At 38.4% G+C, this 23,278-nt stretch overlaps 1 pseudogene; it reads left to right on the top strand.

The window, feature by feature from the left end:
• LOC100140955 (RNA-binding protein EWS-like) overlaps positions 1 to 20,625 on the top strand; it is a 32,189-nt pseudogene extending 11,564 nt beyond the window's left edge.
• Positions 20,626 to 23,278: the final 2,653 nt, after the last annotated feature.

Raw genomic sequence — 23,278 nt, 5'->3', positions numbered from 1 at the left:
TATGCTGAGGCAGATAAGTTCCTCTATGGCAACTTTCTGGAGAGTTTTTTTGTTTTGTTTTGTTTTAATCCTAAATGGGTTTGAATTTTTTCAAAAGCTTTTGCTGCATCTATTGAAATGACCATGTGGTTTTTATTATTCAATTTTTTGACGTGATGTTTCACACTAACTGATTTGTGGATATTGAAAAATTCTCACATCCCTGGAATAAAGCCCATTTGATCATGGTGTATGACCCTTTTAATGGGTTGTTAGATTCAGATTGCTAGCATTTTGCTGAGGATTTTGTGCCTATGTTTGTCACTGATGTTGGCCTAGAATTTTCTTTTTTGTGATTTATTGGTCTGATTTTAGAGTTGGGGTGCTGGTGGCCTCATAAAATAAGCTTGTTATTCTTCCTTCCTCTGAAATTTCCTGGAAAACTTTCAGAAGGGTAGGTATTAACTCTTCTGTAAATGTTTGACAGGATTCAACTGTGAAGACATCTGGTCCTGGATTTTTGATTATTTGAAGATTTTTTTTATCACAATTTCAATGCCAGTACTTGTGATTGGTCTGTTCATATTTTCTATTTCTTCCTTGTTGTCTTGGAAGGTTGTATCTTTTCAGAATGTGTCCGTTTCTTCAAGGTGGTCCATTTTGTTGGTGTACTGTTGCTTGTAATGGACTCTTATGATCTTTTGTATTTCTGTGTAGTCCAGTGTAACTTTTCCTTGTTCATTTCTAATTATATTGATTTGAGCCCTATCCCCTTTTTCCATGATAAGTCTGGTGAAAGATTTATCAATTTTGTTTATCTTCTCAAACAACCAGCTTTTAGTTTCATTGACCTTTGCTATTGTTTTTTTAATTTATATTTGATTTTTTCTGATTTGATCTTTATGATTTCATTCCTTCTGCTAACTTTGGGTTTTGTTAGTGCTTCTTTCTTAAGTTGTTTTATGCATAAATTAGGTTGTTTATTTGAAATTTTTCTTGGTTCTTGAAGTAAGTTTGCATTGTTATAAGCTTGATGCTGTGAAAGTACTGCACTCAATATGCCAGCAAATTTGGAAAACTCAGCAGTGGCCACAGGACTGGAAAAGGTCAGTTTTCATTCCAATCCCAAAGAAAGGCATGCCAAAGAATACTCAAACTACCGCACAATTGCACTCATCTCACATGCTAGTAAAGTAATGCTCAAAATTCTCCAAGCCAGGCTTCAGCAATATGTGAACTGTGAACTTCCTGATGTTCAAGCTGGTTTTAGAAAAGGCAGAGGAACCAGAGATCAAATTGCCAACATCCGCTGGATTATGGAAAAAGCAAGAGAGTTCCAGAAAAGCATCTATTTCTGCTTGATTGACTATGCCAAAGCCTTTGACTGTGTGGATCACAGTAAACTGTGGAAAATTATGAAAGAGATGGGAATAACATACCACCTGATCTGCCTCTTGAGAAATCTGTATGCAGGTCAGGAAGCAACAGTTAGAACTGGACATGGAACAACAGACTGGTTCCAAATAGCAAAAGGAGTTCATCAAGGCTGTATACTGTCACCCTGTTTATTTAACTTATATGCAGAGTACATTATGAGAAACACTGGACTGGAAGAAACACAAGCTGGAATCAAGATTGCCGGGAGAAATATCAATAACCTCAGATATGCAGATGACACCACCCTTATGGCAGAAAGTGAAGAGGAACTAAAAAGCCTCTTAATGAAAGTGAAAGTGGAGAGTGAAAAAGTTGGCTTAAAGCTCAACATTCAGAAAACGAGGATCATGGCATTTGGTTCCATCACTTCATGGGAAATAGATAGGAAAACAGTGGAAACAGTATCAAACTTTATTTTTCTGGGCTCCAAAATCACTACAGATGGTGACTGCAGCCATGAAATTAAAAGACACCATGAAATTAAATAACTTTCCTTGGAAGGAAAGTTATGACCAACCTAGATAGCATATTCAAAAGCAGAGACATTACTTTGCCAACAAAGGTTCGTCTAGTCAAGGCTATGGTTTTTCCTGTGGTCATATATGGATGTGAGAGTTGGACTGTGAAGAAGGCTGAGCACCGAAGAATTGATGTATTTGAACTATGGTGTTGGAGAAGACTCTTGAGAGTCCCTTGGACTGCAAGGAGATCCAACCAGTCCATTCTGAAGGAGATCAGCCCTGGGATTTCTTTGGAAGGAATGATGCTGAAGCTGAAACTCCAGTACTTTGGCCACCTCATGCGAAGAGTTGACTCACTGGGAAAGACTCTGATGCTGGGAGGGATTGGGGGCAGGAGGAGAAGGGGATGACAGAATGAGATGGCTGGATGGCATCACTGACTCGATGGACGTGAGTCTGAGTGAACTCCAGGAGTTGGTGATGGACAAGGAGGCCTGGTCTGCTGCGATTCATGGGGTCGCAAAGAGTCGGACACGACAGAGCGAATGATCTCATCTAATCTCATCTGAAGCTTCCCTCTTAGGACTGCTTTTGCTGCATCTCATAGATTTTGGATCATCAAGTTTTTATTGTCATTTGCCTCTGGGTATGTTCTGATTTCCTTTTTTATTTCTTCAGTGATATATTGGTTATTTAATAACATACTGTTTATCGTTCATGTGTTAGGTTTTGTTCCCCTGCAATTGATTTATACTTTTATAGTATTGTGATAGAAAAAGATGCTTAATATTTCAATTTACTTAAATTTACTGAGGTTTGATTTGTAACTCAAGATGTGATCTGTCCTGGAGAATGTTCCATGTGCACTTGATAGGAACATGTATTCTGCTGTTTTAAGACTGAACACACTTCCTCTAAGTTCAGGAATAAGACAAAGATATTCAGTCTTGCCAGTTTTATTCAGCATAGTTTTGGTTTGGAAGGGAATTCAAGTTGGGGGGTGGGGAAAGAGGTAAAAGTGTCACTGTTTGCAGGTGACATAATACTGCATATAGGAAATCCTAAAGACTTTTAACAGAAAACTGCTAAAATTCATCAACAAATTTGATAAGGTGGCAAATTGCAAAAATAATACACAGAAGTCTCTTGCATTCCTATACACTAACAGAAGATCAGAAAGAAATCAAGGAAACCTTTCCATTTACCATTGCATCAAAATAAATAAAATGTTTAGCAATAAACTTATCAAAGGAGGCAAAATACCCATACTCAGAAAACTATAAGATATTGAAGAAAAGAAGTAAAAATCACATAAACAAATTATGAAGAGATATACCATGTTTTAGGATTGGAAGAATCAATATTGTGAAAGTGACTATACTACCCAAAACAATCTACAGATTCAATGCACTCCTCATGAGATTATCAATGGCACTTTGCACAGAATTATGCAAAATATTTTACACTGTATGGAAACACAAAAGACCCAAATAATAAAAGCAATCTTAAGAAAGCAGAAGAATCAGACTCCCTGATTTCAGATTCTACTACAAAGTTACAGCAATCAAAACAGCAGGATACTGTCACACACATCAGTGGAAAATGACAGAAAGTCCAGAGATAAATCCACACACCTATGGTCCTTAATCTATGAGGGAGACTAGAATATACAATGAAGCAAGAACCATCTCTTTAAGAAGTAGTTCTAAGAAAACTTAACAGCTACATATAAAAGGATAAAATTAGAACATTTCCTAACATCATAAAAAAATGAAATAAATTAAAGACCTAAATGTAAGGCTAGATACTGTAAAACTTTTAGAGGAAAACAGGCAGAACACTCTGACACAAATTGCAGTAAGATCAGTTTCTACCCACCTCCTACAGTAATGAAAATAAAAATAAATAAATGGGACATAATTAAACTTAAAAAAAATTCACACACAAAAGGAAATGATAAAGAAACTGAAAAGACAACCCTAGAATGGGAGAAAATATTTGCAAAGAAAGCAATTGAAAATAATCTTCAAAATATACAAACAGCTCACCAAACAAGCAAACTGCTCAATCAAAAAATAAGCAGAAGATCTAGACATTTCTCCAAATAGACATATATGTGGCTAAAAAGCACATGAATAGAGGCTCAGTGCCACCAATTATTATAAAAATGCAAATCAAAACTGAAATGCACTTATCACCTCACACAGATCAGAATGGCCACCATCAAAAAGTCTACAGAAAATAAATGCTGAAAAATGTGTGGAGAACAGGGAGCCATCCTTTAGTGTTGGTGGTTATGTAAAATGGTACAACTATGGAACTTAGTTTGGAGGTTCTTTTGAAAACTAGAAATAGAGCTACCGTATTTATCCAACTATCTCACTTCTGGGCATATACTCAGAAAAGAGAATCATAATTTGAAAAACTATATGCATTGCATTGTTCACTGCAGCACTATTCACACTAGCCAGAAAATGAAAGCAACTGAAACATCCATCAACAGAGGAATGGACAAAGGTGAAATGTGTGTGTGTGTGTGTGTGTGTGTGTGTGTGTGTGTGTACACACATATACATACATACTATGGAATATTAGTCAGCCATAGCAAAGAATTGAATAATACGATTTGCAGCAACATGGAAGAACCTAGAGATTTTTATACTGAGTGAAGCAAGTCAGAGAGACAAAGACAAACATATGATATAACTTATATGTGGAAACGAAAAAATGGGTACAAAGGAATTTACAAAACAGAAATAGAGTTACAGATGTAAGAAACTAACCTATGGTTACAAGAGTATAAGGGGGGTGGTGAAGGGAAAACTTGGAATATTGGTATTTACATATACATACTACTATATATAAAACAGATAACTAGTAAAAACCTAATGCATACCACAGCAAACTCTACTCAATACATGTGATGGCCTATATGGAAAAATAATCTACGAAAAGAGTGGGTATATGTATATGTGTAATTGATTCGCTTCACTGAAGCCCTGAAACTAACAGAATATTATAAGTCAATTATACTCTGATACCATTTTAAGAACGTATATAAATGTTCATAGAAGCATTCCTGCTGCTGCTGCTGCTGCTAAGTCGCTTCAGTTGTGTCCGACTCTGTGCGACCGCATAGACAGCAGCCCCCTATGGGATCCCCCCTCCCTGGGATTCTCCAGGCAAGAACACTGGAGTGGGTTGCCATTTCCTTCTCCAATACATTAAAGTGAAAAGTGAAGTCACTCAGTCTCTCAGTCGTGTCCGACTCTTAGCGACCCCATGGACTGCAGCCCACCAGGTTCCTCCATCCATGGGATTTTCCAGGCAAGAGTACTGGAGTGGGGTGCCATTGCCTTCTCTGGGAAGCATTCTTAACAGTGGCTAAACGTTGGAACCAATGCTTTAATTGATTTACAAATAAACGACATATGTACAAGGAAGTATTATTTGGCCATAAAAGAAATAAAATAGAGATATATGCCAAAGCATGGATAAACTTTGAAAACATTATACTAAGTGAAAGAAGTCAGGTACTAAAGACGACATATTATGTCATTTGCACGAAATACCCAGAGTAAGCAAAAAAAAAGAGAGGACATGTGGTCAGTCAGTGCAGTTCATTTGGTCAAGTCATGTCTGCAACCCTGTGGACTGCAGCACCCCAGGCTTCCCTGTCCATCACCAACTCCTGGAGCTTGCTCAGACTCATGTCCATTGAGTCGGTGATGCCATCCTACTGTCTCATCCTCTGCCATTCCCTGTCTTCAATCTTTCTCAGCATCAGGGTCTTTTCCAATGAGTCAGTTCTTTTCATCAGGTGGTCAAAGTATTGGAGCTTCAGCTTCAGCATCAGTCCTTCAATGAACATTCAGGACTGATTTCTTTTAGGATTGACTGGTTGGATCTCCTGTTGTTCAAGGGACTCTCAAGAGTCTTCTCCAACACCACAGTTCAAAAGTATCAATTATTAAGCACTCAGCTTTCTTTATGGTCCAAATCTCACATCCATGCATGACTACTGGAAAACCAGAGCTTTTACTAGATGGACCTTTGTTTGCAAAGTATTGTCTCTGCTTTTTAATATGCTGTTTAGGTTTGTCATAGCTTGTCTTCCAAGGAACAAGTGTCTTTTAATTTCATGGCTGCAGTCACCATCTGCAGCAACTTTGGAGCCCAATAAAATGGATTTGGACAAGAAATGGGGAGTGAATGATAATTGCTATCATATTTCTTTTTAATGCTTACAAAAATATTCTAAAACTGACTAGGGTGTTGGTTGCTCAACTCTGTGAACACACTGAAAACTACTGAATTGTATACTTGAAGTGATCTAATTTTATGTCATATAAATTATATCCCAATAAAGTTGTTCTTTAAAAATGGCATTGGTTTAGCAATCTCTAACAATTTATTCTCATTTCCCAATAAAATACCCATGAAAACAGATAAAAATATGAAAACAAGACCAACCAGTTTTTTAAAGTTAAGGAGAAATTTCTAATAATTAAAATTTGAGAAGTATTACATTAAAAAATGTACACACTTGCTCAGCCAAGTGAAAAATAGCAAATGTGGCTCACCACTACCTAACCTTCCATAAATAGGTAGACATACCCTCATCTTTTTGCAATTTCTTGAACAACAGGTTGAAAAGTAATTTCATGTCAACATTGACATTAAACAATTGTTCTGCCTCCATAGACACTGGTTTCCTAAACTTTTTAAGTCATTCATCAATATTTTTTTCCTTTTTATTTTCATCAATAGACACAGGTACTGAGAAACCAAGCCTGAATGGATTTAGAGAGGAAATTGTGGGTGGAGAGTAATGTCCTTGGAACTCTAGAAATCATTTTGAAGAGTGTAAGTTTGGAGTATTGTCATTTCTCATGAGTTGCATCTATTTAGGGCAAAGGAAGGTCAGAAAATGAGATTAGAAGAATGTACACTCTCAGATATGTACAAAATTTGGCTAGATATGGAAATTGGACCAGGAGTTTTGCAAATGAAACTGCCATTCTGCTGTGAATATGAAAAAATAACTTGGATGGCTTCCATGTTGCCAGAGAGTGGCGTCAAAGGATATACTTTAGTCAAATGGACAAATTCAGCTTCTTATTAACAATGAAAACTAGGGTCATCTCAGTTCTGATGGTTAAAACTTACTCTTTGGGGAAATTAAAAAATATACACAAATGAACAATTGACTGTCTCAGAGATCATCTGTTTCTTTCAAAACCATTTAAAGAAAATAATAACCAGTTGCTAACAAGAAACAGAAGAATATAAGTTTAAACTTTGCAGTGGTTTATCTCTTCCAATTCTCCTCTTTTTAATTAACATTCAGCAGTTCAGACCACATTAGTTAATATGAAGGGCAATAATAGCATATATTTTAAATTTTTGTTTTTATTCATCTTTGATTGGAAAAATCAATGCACCTATGAATTACTGTAAGAGAAAGTATTTTTTAATATTTTGTGATTCAAGTATCCACTGACAGAAAATTAACTAGATTACAATTAGTAATGTCAAATATACAAGAATACTTAATATCAAATAAGAAAGACTAAGTCTAAGAAAAAAGATGGTGTGAGTCCCAGTATAGTATTTTGTCTACATTTTCTCTCATTTAATTTAAGATTGGGTAAGATTGGCACTTGGCCCATAGTAGTGTTCAATATATATGTTGAATATTGAAAACATCCAAAATGTATTTGAGGATATAGTTTATTTAAGAATTATTTGGTAAATCTCTTTAAGTGAAAGTAAGCTGTAACTCCCTAATTTTTTTCCCCTTATAAACCAACAATATCACTTGAGTTTTCTTGCAATGTGGGCTAAAACAAAGCCCAAGTGGCTAAAACTTATGGAACATTTCTAATATTCTGGGCAGTGCTCTAAACATGTTTTAAGTATTAGCTCAGTTAATTGTCACAACATCACTGTGAGGTAAGTGCTATTATTATTGCTCTAATTTTAGGGATAAAAAAAAAAAAAAAAGCAGAGCATGGAGAGGCACAACTTTTTGCATTTAAACCCAGGTCACCTGAAATGAAGCCTCCATGCTATAAAGTACCATGTTTTACTGTTTTCCTCTGTTGTAGCCTTACCTGTCTACCAACCTAACATGCAAACTGATGGCATTAGTGCTTTGAGGTGCTGATAGGCAGCAAGAGAGATTGAAATTCAAAAAGTATCCTCTTTTCAACAGTTTGCCTGACACACCACAAACAAACTGTGAGAGGATATGCCTTTCAGCCGGTTCTTTTTGACTTTTCCTAATTGCAGGAAGAAAAAGCAATATTGCTTGTTTTCTTTTTGTCCTTTTCTATCAGTTGAAAAAATGGGAGAATCTTTATCTCATATGTCATTTTGGCATTTTTATATCATTTTTCTAACTACTCCAAAGTTAAGAGAACACAAAAATATAGGAATCATTTGTCAGGTAATTACAGCAATGTAACTTTTCCTTTACTTTTATTCTTTTCTTTAGTTTTCTTCAAAATCTAATTTTTATGATACTGACCTTCTCAACTCTCTGTCCTTCTCCAAAATGAAGCAGTTTAAGGTGTCATTTTTATAAATATTTTAAAGATTTTCAGCACAATATTTTGAATTATATTTTTAAAAATCTGAGACTCATACAAAAAATTGTTAGAGGTCGCATTTGCAGCTTATATATGGGAGAAATGCATAAACATATTTAATGAGTGAATTCACTCAGTCGTGTCCAACTCTCTGTGACCCCATGGACTGTAGCCTACCACACTCCTCTATCCATGGGATTTTCCAGGCAAGGGTACTGGAGTGGGTTGCCATTTCCTTCTCCTTCTCCAGAGGATCTTCCCAACCCACGGATCGAACCTGTGTCTCCCACATTGTAGGCAGACGCTTTTACCATCTGAGCCACCAGGGAAGCCATATTTAGTACATATTACATAGTAGTATACATAGAACATATTTAGTACACAAGTTTAATTATGTGAAAGTCGCTCAATCGTGTCCAACTCTTTGCAACACTATGGACTATACAGTCCGTGGAATTCTCCAGTATTCCAGTATTCTTGGGCATCCCTTGTGGTTCAGCTGGTCAAGAAGTTGCTTGCAATGAGGGAGACCTGGGTGCAATCCCTGGGTTGGCAAGATCCCCTAGAGAAGGAGGGAAAAGCTATACATTTCAATATTCTGGCCTGGAGATGGAGAATTCCATCGACTTTTTAGTCCATGGGGTCACAAAGAGTTGGACATGACTGAACGACTTTCACTTCACTTTAATTTGTGAATAATTCTGACTCACTATTTTGTGTGCCTGGAAGAAGCAATGCTGAAGTTCCAATACAAATAAGAAAACTTAAAAATGGGTTGAATATGTTTAAGATATCAGGTTTATTTCATATAACATATATTTTGATAACGTATAGCTAGAATATGTGATAAAGAATTTTGTAGTTTGAATTTAAGTTGAATCCTAATTTACCTTGTTTTCTTAGCAGGACATGAAGATAAACATTATTCCAAGAAATGGCAAAAGTATGAGAAATTTTAAAATTCACTATATTTTTTCCTAGTATGCAACTCATTAACCAAATATTCTGGTAGCCTCCATCAGACTGATACATAAGAATCACAGATTTTAGTTACATTTAGGGAAACCCATATCAAATGGCTTCCCTGGTGGCTTGGATGGCAAAGAATATGCCTGCACTACAGGAGACCTGGGTTCAATCTTCAGGTCAAGAAGATCCCCTGGAGAGGAAATGGCAACCCACTCCAGGATTCTTGCCTAAAGAATCCCAAGGACAGAGGAGTCTGGTGGGCTAATGTCCATGATTTTGTAAAAAGTCAAACAAGATTGAATGAATAACACTTTCACTTCACTTTCATATCAAATGGGATTTCCAAACTTAGAACAGAGAATCAACCTTAAAGTTCTATAAACCTTCTCACCTCAAAGCCTTGCAAGGAATTATTTCTCTCTAGTGTTGAAGAGTTCATCTTTTAAGCATACTTGATGCTACATAGATAATTGGAGTGTTCTAAAAGCTGTTGATAAAGACATAGTGAATCCCATAGCTCCCTAGGATCCTTCTGCCTTTCCAAGGGCTCTTTTTTCCCCATGATTTATGAGAACAACATCCCTTATAAAAGCAGAAGTCTTGGCTTATATATTCTGGAAGGCAATGTCATTTCAAGTTTCAGTGATATTGACTGTAAATTTTATAGAAGCAACTGAAATTATTCCTAAAATATTTGATTATATGCTATATATAGGGGCTTCCCTGATGGCTCAGTGGGAAAGAAGCCTCCTGCAATGCAGGAGACTCAGGTTTGATCCCTGAGTTGGGAAGATCCCCTGGAGGAGGGCATGGCAATCCACTCTGGTTATTCTTGTCTGGAGAATCCCATGGGCAGAGAAGCCTGGCAAGCACAGTACATAGGGACACAAAGAGTTGAATACCACTGAAGTGACTGACCATGCATTCTGATGTGTATGCTGCATATAGTTATAGGTACTTATTTGCCACTGGCCAGAAAACAGTAAATAGAATCTAATAGAGAAGCATGTTCAAAATTTTCAATATCATATATGAAGTGATGAAGTTTTATATAAGTAAAGCAAAGGATAATTTCCATTCAGTTCAGTTCAGTTGTTCAGTCATCTGACTCTTTGCCACCCCATGGACTGCAGCACGCCAGGCTTATCTGTCCATCACCAATTCCCAGGGTTTGCTCAAAGTCATGTCCATTGAGTCTGTGATGCCATCCAAACATCTCATCCTCTCTCATCCCCTTCTCCCACCTTCAATCTTTCCAAGCAGCAGGCTCTTTTCCAATGAGTTAGTTCTTCTCATCAGGTGGCCAAAGTATTGGAGTTTCAGCTTCAGCATCAGTCCTTCCAATGAATATTCATGACTGATTTCCTTTAGGATTGACTGGTTTGATCTCCATACAGTCCAAGGGAGTCAGAAGAGTCTTCTCTAACAGCACAGTTGAAAAGCATCAATTCCTTGGTGCTCAGCTTTCTTTATAGTCCAACTCTTACATCCATACGTGACTTCTAGAAAAACCATAGCTTTGACTAGATGGACTTTTGTTGGCAAAGTAGTGTCTCGGCTTTTTAATATGGTGTCTAGGTTGGTCATAGCTTTTCTTCCAAGGAGCAAGTGTCTTTAAATTTCATGAGTGCAGTCACCATCTTCAGTGATTTTTAGAGCCCCCTCAAAATAAAGTCTCTCACTGTTTCCATTGCTTCTCCATCTATTTTCCATGAAGTGATGGGACCAGATGCCATGATCTTAATTTTCTGAATGCTGAATTTTAAGCCAACTTTTTCACTCTCTTCTTTCACTTTCATCAAGAGACTCTTTAGTTCTTCCTTGCTTTCTGATAAAAGGGTGTTGTATCTGCATATCTGAGGTTATTTATACTTCTCCTGGAAATCTGGATTCCAGCTTGTGCTACATCCAGCCCAGTGTTTTGCATGATGTGTTATGCATATAAGTTAAATAATCAGGATAACAATATACAACCTTTATGTACTCCTTCCCCAATTTGGAACCAGTCTGTTGCTCCATGTCTGGTTCTAACTGTTGCTTCTTCACCTGCATACAGATTTCTTAGGAGGCAGGTAAGGTGGTATGGAATTCCCATGTCTTGAAGAATTTCCCCACAGTTTGTTGTGATACACACAGTCAAAGGCTTTGGCATAGTCAATAAAGCAGAAGTAGATATTTTTCTGGAACTCTCATTTTTTCTATGATTCAACGGATGTTGGCAATTTGATCTCTGGTTCCTCTGCCTCTTCTAAATCCACCTTGACCATCTGAGAGTTCTTATTTTATGTACTGTTGACACATAGCTTGGAAAACTTTGAACATTACTTTGCCAGTGTGTGAGATGAGTACAAATGTCCAGTAGTTTGAAGATTATTTTGCATTGCCTTTCTTTGGGATTGGAATGAAAACTGACCTTTTTCCAGTCCTGTCTCCACTGATGAGTTTTCTAAATTTGCTGGCATATTGAGTGTAGTACTTTAGCAGTATCATCTCTTAGGATTTGAAATAGCTCAACCTGAATTCCATTACCTTCACTAGCTTTGTTCATAGTGATGCTTCCTAAGGCCCACTTGACTTCACACTCCAGGATATATGGCTCTAGGTGAGTGATTATCTGGGTCATGACAATCTTTTGTGTATATTTCTTCTATGTATTCCTGCCACCTTTTCTTAATATCTTCTGCTTCTGTTAGATCCATACCATTTCTGTCCTTTATTAGTAATAAAGTATATTAGGATAGCCTATCCCTTCTCCAGCAGATCTTCCCAACCCAGGAATCGAACCGGTGTCTCCTGCATTGTAAGCAGATTCTTTACTAACTGAGCTATCAGAGAAGCCCAATGATTTTCATTATTTAGAAGCAAAAAGTAAGAATTTTTTTTTTAAGTCAAGGTGATATTTATTAGCTATGCTACTTAGCACTTCTGGTTCTTAACACCTTTATTTGTTAAGTTGGAAAAATAATGCTTATCTTATGGGCTACGTGAGAACAGGAAAACATATCAGTACATCTATCAAATAGTAGATAATAAAGATAATTTCTAATATTTTTATGTCATTTGGTTATTATACCTACTGCTCTATTTTTCAAATGTAATATTTAAGTATAATATATATAATTTTCACAAACTAGTAAACACATTACCCAGTGCCCAGGATAAGAAACATAACAGTGCTGTCATCCTGGAAAGTTCCCCCACCCATGTCCTAATCATAAATCACATCCTCCACAAGGATGCTCCCATCATGATTTCTAATATATTGATTAATTTTGCCTGTTTTTGAACTTGATAACTACTTCCTAGATCCTCAAATCTGTCAGCATTCTACATGACCAATAGGACTTTGCAGATATGATTTAATAATTTAAGATGGAGTAAATTCTCCAAGCCAAGTTTCAGCAATACATGAACCGTGAACTTGCTGATGTTCAAGCTGGTTTTAGAAAAGTCAGAGGAGCCAGAGATCAAATTGCCAACATCCGCTGGATCATGGAAAAAGCAAGAGAGTTCCAGAAAAACATCTATTTCTTCTTGATTGACTATGCCAAAGCCTTTGACTGTGTGGATCACAGTAAACTGTGGAAAATTATGAAAAAGAAGGGAATGCCAGACCACCTGACCTGCCTCTTGAGAAATCTGTATGCAGGTCAGGAAGCAACAGGTAGAACTGGACATGGAACACAGACTGGTTCCAAATAGGAAAAGGAGTACCTCAAGGCTATATATTGTCACCCTGTTTATTTAACTTATATGCAGAGTACATCGTGAGAAATGCTGGACTGGAAGAAACACAAGCTGGAATCAAGATTGCCGGGAGAAATATCAATAACCTCAGATATGCAGATGACACCACCTTTATGGCAGAAAGTGAAGAGGAACGAAAAAGCCTCTTGATGAAAGTGAAAGAGGAGAGTGAAAAAGTTGGCTTGAAGCTCAACATTCAGAAAACGAAGATCATGGCATCCAGTCCCATCATTTCATGGGAAATAGATGGGGAAACAGTGGAAACAGTGTCAGACTTTATTTTTGGGGGCTCCAAAATCACTACAGATAGTGACTGCAGCCATGAGATTAAAAGATGCTTACTCCTTGGAAGGAAAGTTGTGACCAACCTAGATAGCATATTCAAAAGCAGAGACATTACTTTGTCAACAAAGGTCCATCTAGTCAAGGCTATGGTTTTTCCAGTGGCATGTATGGATGTGAGAGTTGGACTGTGAAGAAGTCTAAGCACCAAAGCATTGATGCTTTTGAACTGTGGTGTTGGAGAAGATTCTTGAGAGTCCCTTGGACTGCAAGGAGGTCCAGCGAATCCATTCTGAAGGAGATCAGTCCTGGGAATTTCTTTGGGAGGAATGATGCTAAAGCTGAAACTCCAGTATTTTGGCCACCTCATGCGAAGAGTTGACTCATTGGAAAAGACTCTGATGCTGGGAGGGATTGGGGGCAGGAGGAGAAGGGGACGACAGAGGATGAGATGGCTGGATGGCATCACTGACTCGATGGATGTGAGTCTGGGTGAACTCCGGGAGTTCGTGATGGACAGAGAGGCCTGGTGTGCTGCGATTCATGAGGTCCCAAAGTGTCGGACACGACTGAGCGACTGAACTGAACTGAAGTGACCTAGGTTATTTAGATAGGCCCAGTTGATCACATAAATCTTTAAAAGCAAAGAAACTTTCCTCACTACTGTGAAGGAGAAAGAGTGAAAAAGAGGGAGAAAATCAGACACATGGAGAAAAGAAATCACAAATAGAGACAGAAATACTGGCGGAGAGAGCAGAGAGATGACAGAAAGACAAATAGAGAGACTCAGTGGGGGAAGTAAGGTGAGGAACATCCCTGGCATTAATAATTCAGGTCTTGGCCATGACTTGAGGAATGCAGGGCAGTTTTAGAAGCTGGGAATGGCTTCAAAAGGGAGTCTCACCTGGAGTGTGCAGAAAGGAACATAACTGCTTTAGTTTAGCCTAGTGAGAGCTGATAAGGTTTTGATTTAAAGAACTGTAAGATAACAAATTTATGCTGTTTTAAGCCACAAAAATTTTGATAATTTGTTACAGCATAAATATGAAACAATACACTTATATTCCTATGGCTGGAATTGCTGAGTTATAGAGTCAGCTTATGCTTGAGTTGATTGGAAATTATCGAAGAACTTCCAAGGCGGTTTTACCAGTCTATCCTTCTACTAAGAGTATGTGAGAATTTTAGTTCCTACACATTTGGAACTTTCTTTTGTCATTTCCATTCTTCTAGTAAAATTGTATGTACTGTGATTCTATTCTGCATTTCTCAAATAATAAATGAAGTCAAACACTTTTCATGTTTATGGGGCAAGTGGACTGCTTATCTTGTGATGTGACTGGCAAGTCTCTTACCTATTTTTCAATGCATTTGTTTACCTAATCCAAAAAGGTTTTTTTTTTTTAATATATTCTTGACATGAGTCATCTCTCAGACATAGTATCATCAATATTGTCACATCTTCTTGTAGTCTGTCCATTTTTCTTCTGCTATCTTACCGGTTGGTGAAGACAAAACAAAAATTAATACACTCAGCCTCTTTCTGTATTATTTAAGGAAGCTTTTGCTATCCCAAGATCATTAAAATTTTCTCCTATGATTTTTTTCTCAATCCTTTATTTTTTGCCTTTTATATTTAATGCAATTTGTCCTTGAGACAAAAGCTTTAAATCTGTTACAAATGACAAAGTGAGGTATGGAGATTTAAACATTAAATAGGAAATTAAAGAAGAGGTTAAACTGTGGTCTTCTGCTGTGCTTATCTACAAACACTGCTTTGTCTACTGACCTTGTAAAGTCTTCCCTGATAACTTCAAAGTCGAATGGGTCTTTCCCTTTCTCAGCCACAACATTTCTCAATTCCACTCATGAGGTGTACTTTTAACAATTGTAGATATTATATGCATTTGCATGTGTTGCCTTCCCGCCTGGATTGTTAGACTCTGTGATCAATGGCTGCTTCATCATACATCTGTATGGGATTTTCAGAATTAGCCCAACTTAAAACTGTTTGTATTTATTACATGATTGCTAAAAGAAAGGAAATAACCATTAATTTCTCTGCTTTACACATATAGTTCACATGGCAACAATACTTGCTATATGACTCAAAAAAATCATGAAAAACATTTACAAATAACAATCTTTTGACATAAAAAAAGATCTGAGAAAACAAAAATCTTTCTTTTTCATGGAAAGACATTTTATTTCTAAAATTTATTTATTTATTTTTGGCTGTGCTGGATCTTCATTGCTGCCTGTGAGCTTTCTCTAGTTGCAGTGAGCAAGAGCTATTCTCTAATGTGAAGATTTCTCATTTGATGGCTTCTCTTGTTGTGGAACATGGGCTCTAGGGCACATGTATTTCAACAGCTGGGCTCCACAGTTGTAGCTTGAGGGCTCTAGAGCACAGGCTCAGCAGTTGTGGTACACAAGCTTTGTTGTCCTGCCGCATGTGGAATCTTCCCAGACCAGGGATCGAACCCTTGTCCCTTGTGTTGACAGGCAGATTAATAACCAATGGACCTCAAGGGAAGTCTGGAAAGGCATTTTATTTTAAATATAGCTGTCTGTACATGTCAATCCCCAAACCCCAATTTAGCCTTCCCCTCAACTCTTCCCCTTTGGTAACCATAAGTTTGTTCTCTAAAGATACTGATCATAACAGATCATTCACTTTAGAGATGTGATGAGAGACAAGCAAGGAATAAGAATCCCAATGGCCAATAGAACTATTATATAATTGACTTCTTTAAGCTCTAAGCCCATCAGACCAAATCAAAGTAGTGCATATATTCAGCCTCCTCTATGTCTCATGTACTTAAAATTTTCAAGACAATATATATCTCAGAGAATCACTTGGGGCCCATATTTTGTCACACATGACAAGGAAATATATCAATCATGTGGATATTAGCTACGTAAATGACAAAACAATACTTTATTAGTACTGCTTCTGCTGCTGCTGCGTCGCTTCAGTCGTGTCTGACTCTGTGCGACCCCATAAATGGCAGCCCACCAGGCTCCCCCTTCCCTGGGATTCTCCAGGCAAGAACACTAGAGTGAGTTGTCATTTCCTTCTCCAATGCATGAAAGTGAAAAGTGAAACTGAAGTCGCTCAGTTGTGTCTGACTCTTAGCAACCCCATGGACTGAAGCCCACCAGGCTCCTCTGTCCATGGGATTTTCCAGGCAAGAATGCTGGAGTGGGGTGCCATTGCCTTCTCCATTATTAGCACTAATTTTTGACTATTCAATACCTCATCAGTAACACATAATTGCATTCCAGTTAGTGGTGGCTAAGAAAGTAGGCTTTCTAACCTAAAGTAACCAAAATTTATAATTCACTTCTTATATAAACAAAGATTTTTTTCTTTTTTTTTCCCATCCACCTTTTGACCTTATACCTTAAAATACTCTTACTTTTAGACAATTTTCAAGAATATCTGTGTTTTTGGAGTTTTGCATAGGAAGTTATAGACAATTAAAAAGATCCATTTCCATTCTCTAAGAGTAAAATGCTATCTCATGTCCTTCTTTAATTATGTCAGGAGTATTTTTTTTAGCACTTATAAAAAGTTGTGCTGTTAAGATAAACTGTGATTTTAACACATTTGAATAAATTAGAAGAACATATGTATTTTCGGAGAAATTGATAGAAGTGTTTGAAACACAAAGAGCTACACAATTGTTTTTTAAATGGATGTTAGAAGATTTCGTTACAAGGCAAGATCAAGTTTGATTTTTACCTAATGAACCTGAACTTTCTGCCAGTATGAGTCATTTCAGCAGCACACCTGAATTCACAGAGTACGACCACATCAGTTTCTGATATATTAGTAGGCAATGAGAGTACTCAGCCTTGATTAAGCTGGGAGATTGCAAATTCCTGATCTTGATATCAAACTCTGTTTCTTATAGGAAAATCATTCTACTCTATAAAAGGATGAGATAGTATTTTAATTAAGTGCTCAAAACAGCTAATTTATAGCTAAAGCTTAATATATACCATGAAGATTTCTATTTTATATATTTACTTTCAAAAATATCTCCAAAGCAATGTTTTTCAAAGTGGTTTGCTTAGTTTTGAGAAGTGGTTTTCATATCTTAAAAAAGTAAAAACATAACAGGATTCATTTTATCTTAAAGGTATGATAAATCTTTAGGTATTTACCCTAGTCTGGACAACAATTTTGATTTTTCACTGTAATTTTTGTTGAGATTTTTTTCAGCTGTCACAACCATATAAGACTGATAATTCTTTGTAACTAAGTCCTGCTGCTGCTGCTGCTGCTAAGTCACTTCAGTCGTGTCCGCTCTGTGTGACACCATAGATGGCAGCCCACCAGGCTCCTCCATCCCTGGGATCCTCCAGACAAGAACATTGGAGTGGGTTGCCATTTCCTTCTTCAATGCAGGAAAGTGAAAAGTGAAAGTGAAGTCACTCAGTTGTGTCCGACTCTTAGCGACCCCATGGACCACAGCCCACCAGGCTCCCCTGTCCATGGGATTGTCCAGGCAAGAGTACTGGAGTGGGTTGCCATTGCCTTCTCCAGTAACTAAGTCCAATACACTTTAATTTCTCCAGCCCTTGAGAACAAAGGGTTACTCTCTAGTGAAGAAGAAGGCAAATGGGAAACACTGGAAGAACTTGCTATTAGTGAGTGATTATTATTGCTATTAGTGATTATTATTATATTTTAATTTCAAGCATGAGCTCAAAAAGGAGTCATTGTGACTGGCTTATGATTACTTTCTGTAAAAGTCTGCATCTTACTCATTTTTATCTCCACGAAACTCAACACAGCATCTACCATCTGAGTAGGAACTAAAAAAAAAAAAAAAAAATGCTTCTAAGATATTTTTGCATTGTGAATGCCTAGAAGTTTAAGTGCTGCTTATCTAAGACCTACTTTATTCTATTTTCATTATATTTGAAATTTGTAATTGTGGAAAGAAAAGGGTACCCATGGATATTACAGTACCTACAGCCCAGTAGGGCTATGGTGCTTACACCACCTACCCCACTCTTGGATATGTACAGCCACTCAGGCATATGCATCCTATGGATAGCCCACTGATGTCAGTTATACCCAGGCTCAGAGGAATGCAGCCTGGCAGACCACATATGCAACTTCCTATGGGGAGCCTCCCAATGGATATTCTACTTGAACTGCACCCTCCACAAGGGTATTGTCAGCCTGTCCAGTATATGGTACTGCTGCTTATGATACAATCACTGTTACAGATATTACCAACCAGGCCTCTTATGCAGCTTATTCTGCATATGACACCTAGCTTGCTCAGCTATGGACAGCAGAGTAGCTACTATGGTCAACGAAGCAACTATGAGCATCAGCCACCCACTAGTTACCCTTCATCCCCCAATGGATCCTATAGCCAGGTTCCAAGGCAATATAGGCAACACAGTGGCAGCTATGGGCTACACAATTCATTCCACACAACCACCCCAAGAGCACCCCACTCTCGTTTACAAGCAGGAGTCTGGAGGATGTTCCTGGCCAGAAGAGAACTGGAGAATGAGTGACCTGGTTTACCTGGGCAGAGGAAAAGGGAGATTTGATTGTGGAAGTATGAGCAGAGGTGGGCAGGGAGGAAGATGAGGTAGAATGGTTGCTAGAGAGTGAGGTGGCTTCAATAAGCTTGGTGGACACATGGATGAAGGACAAGATCTTGATTTAGGCCCACTGTAGGTCCAGATGAAGACTCTGGTGACAGTTCAGTTTATGTTTAAGGACAGATTAAATGCCAGTGTGACATTAGATGATCTGGCAGACTTCTTTAAGCAGTGCAGAACTGTTAAAATTAAGGACTGGACAACCCATGATTCATGTCTACTTGGACAAACAAACAGGAAAACCCAAAGATTATGATGCTACAGTGTCTTATAAAGATCTGCCAAAATTGCTGTAGAGTGGTTTGATGGGGAAATTTTTAAGAGATTCTCTTGCAAAAGGAAGCTCCAATGATGGTCAACGAAGCAACTATGAGCAGCAGCCACCCACTAGTTACCCTTCATCCCCAATGGATCCTATAGCCAGGTTCCAAGGCAATATAGGCAACACAGTGGCAGCTATGGGCACACAATTCATTCCACACAACCACCCCAAGAGCACCCCACTCTCGTTTACAAGCAGGAGTCTGGAGGATGTCCTGGCCAGAAGAGAACTGGAGAATGAGTGACCTGGTACCTGGGGCAGAGGAAAGGAGATTTGATTGGGGAAGTATGAGCAGAGGTGGCAGGGAGAAGATGAGGTAGGATGGTTGCTAGGACTGAGGTGGCTTCAATAAGCTTGGTGGACACATGGATGAAGGACAAGATCTTGATTTAGGCCCACTGTAGGTCCAGATGAAGACTCTGGTGACAGTTCAGTTTATGTTTAAGGACAGATTAAATGCCAGTGTGACATTAGATGATCTGGCAGACTTCTTTAAGCAGTGCAGAACTGTTAAAATTTAAAGATCTGCCAAAATTGCTGTAGAGTGGTTTGATGGGGAAATTTTTAAGAGATTCTCTTGCAAAAAGGAAGCTTCCAATGAACAACATGTGGGAAGGAATGACACATTGTGAAGACAGATGGATGCCACTACCTCCTGAGGAGGTCCAGGGGCCTTGGAGGTCCTGAAGAACCCATGGATCACATGGAAGGTTGTGGAGTAGACAAAGAACCTTCTCACACAAGGCCCTGGGGTTTCCAAGGGAACCCATTTTGAGGAGGATACTGGAAGTGCCCTGATTCAGGGTGTGGAAGACAGAACTTCATCCAGAGTGCAACCAGTCTAAGGCCCCAAAACCCAAACACTTCCACCCGACATCTTTCCAACTCCTAGGTAGTGAATGTAGCAGGGGTGGCTCTGGTGGTAGGTGGGAAAGAAAAGGTAACATCATGGACCCTGGTGGTTCCAGTTCAGTTCAGTTCAGTCACTCAGTTGTGTCCGACTCTTTGCGACCCATGGACTACAGCATGCCAGGCCACCCTGTCTATCGCCAACTCCAGGAATTTACTCCAACTTATGTCCATTGAGTCAGTGATGCCATCCAACCATCCCATCCTCTGTCGTCCTGTTCTCCTCCTGCCTTCAAAATTTCCCAGCATCAAAGTCTTTTCAAATGAATCAGTTCTTCACATCAGTTGGCCAAAGTATTAGAGTTTCAGCTTCAGCATCAGTTCTTCCAGTGAACAATCAGGACTGATTTCCTCTAGGATGGACAGGGTGGATCTTCTTGCAGCCCAAGGGACTCTCAAAAGTCTTCTACAACACCACAGTTCAAAAGCATCAACTCTTCAGCACTCAGCTTTCTTTATAGTCCAACTCTCGCATCCATACATGACCAGTGGGAAAACCATGGCTTTGACTAAATGGGCTTTTGATGGCAAAGTAATGTCTCTGCTTTTTAATATGATGTCTAGGTTCATCATAAATTTTCTTCCAAGGAGCAAGCGTCTTTTAATTTCATGGGTGAAGTCACCATCTGCAGTGATTTTGGAGCCCAGAAAAATAAAGTCAGCCATTGTTTCCACTGTTTCCCCATCTATTTGCCATGAAGTGATGGGACCAGATGTCATGATCTTAGTTTTCTGAATGTTGAGCTTTAAACCAACTTTTTCACTCCCCTCTTTCACTTTTATCAAGAGGCTCTTTAGTTTTTCACTTTCTGATATAAGGGCGGTGTCATCTGCGTATCTGAGGTTATTGATATTTCTCCCAGCAATCTTGATTCCAGCTTGTGCTTCATCCAGCCCAGCATTTCTCATGATGTGCCTTGCATATAAGTTAAATAAGCAGGGTGACAATATACAGCCTTGACATACTCCTTTCCAAATTCAGAACCAATCTGTTGTTCCATGTCTAGTTCTAACTGTTGCTTCCTGACCTGCATACAGATTTCTCAGGAGGCAATAAGGTGGTCTGTTATTCACATCTCTTGAAGAATATTCCCACAGTTTGTTGTGATCCACACAGTCAAAGACTTTGATGTAGTCAATAAAGGAGAAGTAGATGTCTTTCTGGAGAAGGCAATGGCACCCCACTCCAGTACTCTTGCCTGGAAAATCCCATGGATGGAGAAGCCTGGTAGGCTGCAGTCCATGGGGTCGCAAAGAGTCAGACACGACTGAATGACTTCAATTTCACTCTTCACTTTCATACATTGGAGAAGGAAATGGCAACCCACTCCAGTATTCTTGCCTGGAGAATCCTAGGGATGGGGGAGCCAGGGAGCTGCCATCTATGGGGTTGCACAGAGTCGGACATGACTGAAGCGACTTAACAGCAACAGCAACAGATGTCTTTCTGGAATTCTCTTTCTTTGTTGATTATCAAACGGATGTTGGCTATTTGATCTTTGGTTCCTCTGCCTTTTCTAAAACCAGCTTGAACATCTGGAAGTTCATGGTTCACATTTTGTTGAAGCCTGGCTTGGAGAATTTTGAGCATTACTTTACTAGCATGTGAGATGAGTACAATTGTGAGGTAGTTTGAGCATTCTTTAGCATTGCCTTTCTTTGGGATTATAATGAAAACTGACCTTTTCCAGTCCTATGGCCACTGCTGAGTTTTCCAAATTTGCTGGCATATTGAGTACAGCACTTTCACAACATCATCTTTTAGGATTTGAAATAGCTCAGCTGGAATTCTATCACCTTCACTATCTTTATTGGCAGTGATGCATCTTCAGGCCCACCAACTTGAATTCACATTCCAGGATGTTTAGCTCTAGTTGAGTGATCACACCATTGTCATTATCTGGGTTTTGAAGATCTTTTTTGTATAGTTCTGTGTATTCTTGTCACCTCTTCTTAATATCTTCTGCTTCTATTAGGTCCATACCATTTCTGTCCTTTGTTGAACCCGTCTTTGCATGAAATTTTCCCTTGATTTCTCTAGTTTTCTTGAAGAGATCTCTAGACATTCCCATTCTATTGTTTTCCTCTATTTCTTTGCATTGGTCACAAAGGAAGGCTTTCCTATCTCTCTTTGCTATTCTTTGGAATTCTGCATTCAAATGGGTATATCTTTCCTTTTCTCCTTTGCCTTTTGCTTCTCTTCTTTCCTCAGCTATTTGTAAGGCTTTCTCAGACAACCGTTTTGCCTTTTGGCATTTATTTTCCTTGGGGGTGGTCTTATCCCTGCCTTCTGTACAATGTCACAAACCTCTGTCCATAGTTCTTCAGGCTCTCTATCAGATCTAATCCCTTGAATCTATTTGGGACTTCCACTGTATAATCATAAGGGATTTGATTTAGGTCATAACTGAATGGTCTAGTGGTTTTCCCTACTTTCTTCAATTTAAGTCTGAAGTTTGAAATAAGGAGTTTATGATCTAAGCCACAGTCAGCTCCCAGTCTTTTTCTTGCTGACTGTGTAGCATTTCTTCATCTCTGGCTGCAAGGAATATAATCAATCTGATTTCAGTGTTGACCATCTGGTGATGTCCATATGTAGAGTCTTCTCTTGTGTTGTTGGAAGATGGTGTTTGCTGTAACCAGTGTATTCTCTTGGCACAACTCTATTAGCCTTTGCCCTGCTTCATTCTGTACTCCAAGGCCAAGTTTATCTGTTACTCTAGATATTTCTTGACTTCCTACTTTTTCATTCCAGTCCCCTATAATGCAAAGGACATCTTTTTGGGGGTGTTAATTATAGAAGGTCTTGTGGGTCTTCATAGAATGATTCAACTTCAACTTCTTCAGCATTACTAGTCAGGGCATAGACTTAGATTACTGTGATATTGAATGGTTTGTTTTGTAAATGAACAGAGATGATTCTGTCATTTTTGAGATTGCAT

This window comes from Bos taurus, chromosome 15 (genome assembly GCF_002263795.3).
Source record: "Bos taurus isolate L1 Dominette 01449 registration number 42190680 breed Hereford chromosome 15, ARS-UCD2.0, whole genome shotgun sequence".
In the NCBI taxonomy this organism is placed as follows: domain Eukaryota; kingdom Metazoa; phylum Chordata; class Mammalia; order Artiodactyla; family Bovidae; genus Bos; species Bos taurus.
The sequence above is the reverse complement of the archived record's forward strand: the minus strand, read 5'-3'. Positions and strand labels throughout refer to the sequence as shown.